General features: G+C 34.7%; 1 long non-coding RNA gene across 1 annotated transcript in view; it reads right to left on the bottom strand.

Moving 5' to 3' along the window:
* Positions 1-2,503: 2,503 nt before the first annotated feature.
* Positions 2,504-8,090, bottom strand: part of LOC121036120 (uncharacterized) — a 221,704-nt gene continuing 216,117 nt past the window's right edge. Inside the window, exon 3 of the long non-coding RNA XR_005793249.1 lies at positions 2,504-2,814. This is a non-coding gene — a long non-coding RNA (uncharacterized LOC121036120). The remainder of the gene's footprint in view (positions 2,815-8,090) is intronic.

Here is an 8,090-nt window from a genome sequence, read left to right as displayed (position 1 = left end):
GTGTTTTTTATGTGACGGTGGTGTATGGGGGATTGATCTGCGGATGTAAAGATGGCCTCAAACCACAGGGCCAGAACTAACTGCTCAGCATTATTGTCGTCGCTGAATTACAGCTTTTTGATCTGGCAAAACTGCCACAAGACTTAACATTTCTGAAATACTATCATAAAATGGAATTCTGAAATAACTAGCTCATCAATCACTGACATTCCATGCTGCTTCCCAGAATTTGAAGCACATATGCAAGTATTTTGAATCTCCTTTGCAGAAAAAAAAAAAAAAATCCTTTTTAAATGCCTCATTTTATACAATCACACACACCAGGTCTAAAAAGGCCAGGTATGAACGTCCTATTTTTAAGGTACTAATATGATAATTGAGTGAAATAATTATGAATATGAAGGAGACAAAAGAGGGCTTTCTCTTAGAGTAGTTGTTTAGGTAACATACAGGCATGGCATCTTAGTGATAGGTTCATTAACTATTTCTGAATAGCAGATTTTATTTCTAACCTGCCAATTTCAAGCTAAACCAATTTAATATATGTTTCACAGATTCCTGAGAGGTATATGCTCTGCCATTTGCAAACAGTTATATTTCTTTTTAATTTAGCCATATTAATTATAGCTATTCAAATCTTCATTTATTTTTGTGTTTGTCCCGAGAACTGATAGAAATGCATAGATACATCTACTCTTATATATCTGACAAATTTTCTTCATAGTTCCAAAATTTAATGTTCATTTATTTTTAAGAGAGAGTGATGGAGCACGAGCCGGGGAGGGGCGGAGAGAGAGGAAGACACAGAATCTGAAACAGGCTCCAGGCTCGAAGCTGTCAGCACAGAGCTCCGTGCGGGGCTCGAACTCATAGACTGTGAAATCATGACGTGGGCTGAAGTTGGATGCTTAACCGACTGAGCCACCCAGGCACCCCCATATTTCCAAAATTAAAAACAAATAAAAAACTTGATACTATATATTTGGGAACATATTCATGACAGCGTTATATATCTTTTTATTAAAGGTGTATCTATCTTTATATTATATAGAGGGAAGTTCAACAGATGTGATAAGGCAATGAGTAACATGCAAAGCCAGAAGTCATGAAGTTCCCAGAACATGTTAAAGTAGGTCATTATAATTTCATGTGATGTGTTCTTTTTGGACATTATGTCTCATCGAATCACTCTTTTTTGGTCCAATTAATACATTTTTTTGATTACCACTTTTTCATCTTAACTTTATCACCTGATTTATGTTCACATGCATTATATTTATTTGCTATAAATCTTGCCTGATCATTTACTTTGTTCCTTTTGAGTCGCTTTACTTTAAACATGTCACTTATATACAACTTACTTTAGGTTTATTTAAGGAAAAACAGACAAAAATAAACTTTTCCTTTTAACTGGTAAGGTTATCCCACTTCTACATATCTATTTTGTTTAGTTACATTAGTTGGTTGCCACATCAAAACTTCATTGTTTTGACTAGTATCTTAGTTGTATAAATTATACACAGATTTGCTTGTAGGTAATATGGCTCCCACATCCCAGACGATCCGACTATGTCTTTTTGGCTTTTTTACACATTAATGGTGACTTGCCTAGGAATGGAACTTCAATTCATTCTGCTTTCCTTAGAAACATCATAGACTTGAATTTAATCCACAATGATTGCCTTAAAGAAGTCTAAGGCTCCCCTGATTTTTTTTTTTTTTTTCCTTTATAGGTGAGTTGTTTCTTTTGCCCAAATGCCTTTGGCATTACTTTTTTTATCCCCATAATTCAATAATTTCAACAGGATATGTTTTGGTTTTGAATGTGCTCCATTAACTTTTCTGGGAACAAAGTGAACCTTGTCAATGTGTAAATTTAGCTATTTCCTCATTTCAGGAAAGTATTTATCTTTAATTTTTCCCCTATTCTATTTGTTCTGCTTTCTGCACCAGGGAGGCTCCAATTTTCCATATGTTTCTGTTCTCGAAACATAGCATTTATCTACAACCTTTTTCCCTGCTTTGTCTTTCCTTTCTTCACTCTTATGTAATAATTTCCACTCAGATACCCTATTGTTAGAAATCTCTACTTCCGGTCTCTAAAGTGTCCATTATTATGGCAATGGCACCATCTGCTCACTTTTTCTAACTACTACTAGGTCTCCTTCAACCTCACCTTTTTACTGATTGTCTCATCACTAATCTCTTTTGTTCATAGATCCAATGCTCTACTTGACTTTGTACTTGATACAATTGTTTTCTTCATGCCCCAACCCCCCATTTCTGTTCACTCATTGTGTTCTTTTATTTTTTACTTGCTGCATTCCTTTCTTTGGTTCATTTCTCCGTAGGATGACTATTTGAAACCCATGTGAATTCTCTTTTTGCATTTCCTTCAAACTGGGGACAGTTTTATCTAAAACCAATTTTTAGAAATAGAGCGAGCAGATTCCTTGGGCGCCCCTCTCTATTTACATGGATGACCAGATATGGATAGTTTGCATTTTTTTTTTTTTCTACATTTCAGGCACCTGAATGGAGTATGGTATGAACTCGGAACTGTCTTTAAGAGACTTCTTCGATACTTTCTAGGTCTTTTTCCTATCAGAGAACAAACTCCTCATTCAGCTCAAGCATAACCCATAATGAGGCCTTAGGGCGTCAGTGTATACACCCAATGCAGGAAGAACCATACTAGCCTGGTAAAAGTCTTCTGGTTTCAGGTTCTTTGATTTTGCATGACTGGGGTCTTTCTTCCTTTTTTGCTCCTCCTTTTCTTTGGTTCTTCTCTCTGCCCTAGTCAACCACAATTTTCTGCCAAAAAAAAAAAAAAAAAGCCCTCATTAAAATGAAGACAGTTTAGGTGGTACAGACTTTAACACTTCATGAACTAGGCAATTCTTTGATCTGGAAATGGCTCCTTCAAGAAGTGTTAAATAAAGTTTGTTTTGAAATGTCAGTTGTTGTCATACTGACCTTGGCTTGGTAGCCTGGACACCACTGACCCTGGGAAACCACCTCAGCAAAAGAAAACTTAACTCTTAGACTCCATGTTCTTATAAATGGTCTATCTGCTGAGAAACCAGGCCATCTAGGTAACCAATCTGTGGTCATCAAAGAACATGAGTGATCCTCCTATTCCAATGATACCTCAGATAAGGTCAGATACACAACCCAACCAACCAGATCTTTTTATTCCTTCTCTTCCTTGTTTCCTATTCTTTATCCTATAAAGGCATCCTGCCTTCTCATCCCCCACCTTTCAGTTCTTTTGATGGTGGGGAATGCCTGCTTCACCAAGTGTTAAATAAAGTTTGTCTGTATCACCTAAACAATCTTCTTTAGTCTTTTCAACACCCTAGATTATCTCTGAGATCCTCACTACTTTTTCTGTCCAGAAGAGAAAATCAACAATCATAAAAATAGAGTGAACCTAAGCTTATCCTCTAATACTTGGGGAATATCAGCAAGATAGTTCATAATTATGTTACCTTTGAGAGAAAGAAGTCTGCAAGTGTCTGTCTGGTAGGGAGTATTTGTAGCATATAACATCATGATTAAGAATGATATTTCCACCTTGTCCTACTCAGTTCAAATCCTAGGTGAATTCCTTGCTGTCTGTGGCAAAATGAGAAGCTATTCAACCATTTACTTTACTTTCATGGGGAAAAATCTGAGAAATCATGTACCCTACTTTCTAGGGTTTTCATTAGGCCAAGGTTTTTAGAAAAACTTACTTTGTTAGGCCCATAAAGTGATTGGTACTTGTTAAGCATTTTGGTGTAAGAACACACAAAAGGTAGAATTTTCTTTTCAATATCTGTTTATATATTTAACAGAGACCTAGAGAATTATTCTACCAGGTGACATTCTTAAAATACTCTTTATATCCACATGCATATTCAATGATAGACCATATTATAAAGGCTAGAAATGACATACTATTTAGCTTGAAAAGACATAAGAGCACGTGAAATAGTGAAACATTTCAGAAAAGAGTAGTGGAATCTCACTGCATACAATCTGTAGTGATTGGATTTCTTTGGGTTATTGTTATCCAACCTGTGAATACCCAGGTGCATCTAATAGAAATGTTCATTTTTCTGCTTATTATTCAGCACCTGCTAAGTTGTATCTATTTTTTTGAATAGCATAAAATGAATTAAAATAAACATGAATACAATGTTATTCTACCATATAATTCTACTTTCAGTGTATTTGAAATGACTATGTATCATTTGTGTTTCTTTTGTTTATGGATGATTGTTGTAATGACACCATTGTTTAAGATGTGGTTTTCATAAATTGTTCCTTGGATACATGATTACTATTTTCCAACAGCAGTTTTTCATGGTGATAAACTATAACATACATATTTCCCTGTGCCAGAATTGATTTGTACAAATGGGTTTGGTCTAAAGACCCAATCAGCTTTGTGAATATTTCACTTTGTAACTGTTCAATGGGCAATCTATTTAGCTGAACTGCCACAATCAAGCATGTTAAAAAGACTTTCACTTTAGTAAATGAAATGGGAAAAAAAATGTTACAATCTTTTAACAAGGATGTCAATCCTTTTATAATTCTCTTAGGAAACGTGGTCTTTCTGGGGTAAGTTTACCACCATCTCATCTGTTTGTCAGTGATCATGGTTGGAATGACAATTATATGGCAAAATATTTTAATATTCTTATTGTACTTTTTAAACATGGTGTGGACAATTTATAATTATGCAGAATGCACTGTTCTTACATGTAGAAAAACAGAACATGAACTTCAATGTAATTTTATTAATCAATAACTTAATCATGTGTAAAAACCTGCCATTATGCCTTTCACTTTTTACTCTCCCTTGAGATTCCCACAAACTTCTAGTATGTTTTTTTTTTATTTGATTCTCTAATGCCATCTTGCCACATTAGACTGGTTTAAATGATAAAAGAAAAATAACTATTTATTTTGAACTGTGTTTGTAAAAAATGAAGCACTTTTCTGAAATGTTAATTATCAAACTGATAAAGTTATTATTATATATTTCCTATCCAGAACATTTTAAAGTGCCTTCCAGAGGATAGAATAATAGTTTGAGAATAATAAATACTTTTGTCCTTTAAAAAATCCAAATAAATTATTTGAATAGCTGCCGATATAGTTAAACCAAATGGTCAGCTTAATTTTTTTAAATTACTATATAATTCATATGTAGAAGCCAAAAGTTATAAAAATAACATATTAGAATAAATTAGAATATAGACATATGTTATAAATTAGAATATAAGCACATATGTTTATATTAGAATATGTTATAATTAAAATATATTACATTCTAATATTATATTATTAGAATATGTTATAAATTAGAATATAAACACATCTATTACTTGGTAAGTCAGTTTGGGGTTTAAATTAAGTATCATGGAGACTATAGACAGAATAATTTGTTTCTATCACCATAAACCTGCAGCCTGTGTGTCATTAAACACAAGCCCACTTACAACTCACTCCCACACATATATAAACATTTAAATGCAAATTTAGAAGCATGGAAACATACAGGAGAAAGACACACCATATATGCTTCTTTATTTTTTATCAGTTAATGGCATATTATGGTTAAAAATATTGTTTTAAGCTTTCTGGTGTAATATACTTTAAAAATACTTACTGTTGCTGACTTTTTAATAGAATGACTCAAATAAAAGGAAAGAGAGAAAGAAACATCTGGGACACGTTTGAGATTTTTGTCTTACATTTCTGAAATGCTGATTGGAATACCACCAACTTCAAAGGAAATCTTAGGCTCGGTCCAAATAGCTGAAAGGGAAAATAGAAACTGACCTTTTCCTAAAATGCCTCTCACGTAATCACTTACATTCTTGCAGATTGCTGTCAAAATTTTGTAGAACACAGGATAAAAAACAAATAAGTAAGAACTACTTTAATTCACTTTATGAATATGGACATATATAAAGTTTTCTAAAGCTTGCCAAAGCTAAGAAAAAAACCAAGCAAACAACTCCCCCTTTTATGCCTCTTCCCTTTTCTACACTGTTTTAGGTTTATTTGGACTACTATTTGGCATTTTAATTAAGACTATTTTAGTTCATTGTTTCTGCATTAATCTTTCCCATGCAGATGGTGAACAACTTGAGGATGGGGACTCTACCTAACTCATATTTGAATCATCGCACAGGGAGCTTTGCAAGTATTACAGACGATGTCTGTTGAGAAAAAAAAAAAGGTGCAAAAAAAATTTTTTTTTTTAATTTTGCCTTTTCATGTTGTGTCCTCTTTAGTCTTAGCTGATTATGGATAGTCCTGAGTAGGAGTTGCCTCCATTTGTGAAATAGTTTGAGCAAGTAGACAAGTCTCAGTGGTGTTTCTAGGCAGAGCTTAGTTGCCTTCTGCTTTCATCCTAGAAAATAGGAAAAAATGATTCCTAACTTACAGTCTCCTGGGCAATTGTTCTCTTGACTTTTAGCTGATCCTAAGACCCATGTTAGTTTTGGTTGACATAAGTGATTCTCTTTATCAGCCCTGGTTTACATTTAAGCATTCAAACTTCACTATAAATTTTAGTGATATGTTGAAAAACTTTGCTTGGGATTTTAATAATTTTTGTTGCTCAGCAAGAGGTAAGATCGCATTGTCCCAAAAGTGCTTTTTAAAACCACGTAGGTAGTTTACATTCAAGTTAAAGATAATTAAATTTTATATAAAGCACACATCTCTACATCTCAGAGAACATTCATGTTCAGTCTTTGATCTGAGTATTCAGTTGCTACTGCTAATGTGAATTTCTAAGCTAAAAATAACTGCCACTCTCCTAGACTGCTCACGGTGCCATTGAAAACTCAGGACTGCTGTTGAGTTACTCTGATGATTCCTCACAATGGGAACCTACTATGGGTCTCATTCACTTCTACTGGAAAATTGCATGTTTGCGGTTTTCTTGGACGTGTCCCCAAATGCTTTAAGTAACATTGCTCACCAGATAACAAGTACCAATTCACTTTAACTCTCACAACTGAGAATCGTGTATTCTACAAGATTTTTATTTTGAAGAGATCATGAAGCCTGGTCTCGTTCCAGTACATTTTTGTCAATTGCATTTCAGGCATGATTTTTGTATAAAATCCCTTCCTATCTACTTGGTATGTGATAGCAACCTTGGGACAGTGTTATGTTTCCCGGCTGGAGTTCCCCTTCTAATTTCTTTCAGTTTCAGGGAAATGCCACTGCATTTTCACATTTCATTTGGGGTTTGAACATGCAGCAGGAGCCATAATCTAGCAAACCTGCCTTGGGACCTCAGGCGAGTGAGCCGTCATGAGAGAATGGTGCTACAGAGTCTTAGAGCCAAATGTTCTTTCGTGGCAATACAGACGTACATGTGGCAGTTTGTATAAAATCTGAATTCAAAGATCTGGAAGATCCTCTCGATGGAATTTTTTTTTTTTAAAGGATGATGGATGTTCTGGAAGAAATACCAATTTTCATCTTTGAATTTAACTCTTGTGTTATTCTGCACCAGGATATCAAAGTTTGGACCACATTTTTTTTTCTATTTTTTTTTAACCATTCTAATCCTATTGTCATCTTGGTCCCCTTCTTAACACTTCTTACTGACATTTCCAGGTTCCCCATTTTCCTTCAGCCAAAGCTGCAAGGAGTAGCTTAATCAGCTAATAGCAAATCCATTCTCACATATATTATTAATGAATTTTTACTGAATTAAACATTTTGAAAAACCTAGGGAGCTAAAAACAATGCCTTCCACATACCTCAATGGTAGCACTTATTGGTCTTTCTTTTTTTCTTTTCTTTTTTTTTTTAACAGATTGTAAGATTTTGGGGAGCAGAGCACATTGTTCCATTCATTTTTGGAACTCCCAGGCTCACTGCTTGGCAACAAAACACAGTTTAAAATATTTATTAATTGAGGGGCACCTGGGTGGCTCAGTTGGTTAAGCGTCCGACTTCAGCTCAGGTCATGATCTCATGGTCCATGAGTTTGAGCCCCGCGTCGGGTTCTGTGCTGACAGCTCAGAGCCTGGAGCCTGTTTCAGATTCTGTGTCTCCCTCTCTCT

This window comes from Herpailurus yagouaroundi, unplaced genomic scaffold, assembly GCF_014898765.1.
Source record: "Herpailurus yagouaroundi ecotype Mexico unplaced genomic scaffold, PumYag 162, whole genome shotgun sequence".
Taxonomy (NCBI): Eukaryota; Metazoa; Chordata; class Mammalia; order Carnivora; family Felidae; genus Herpailurus; species Herpailurus yagouaroundi.
This window is presented reverse-complemented; position numbering and strand designations above follow the sequence as displayed.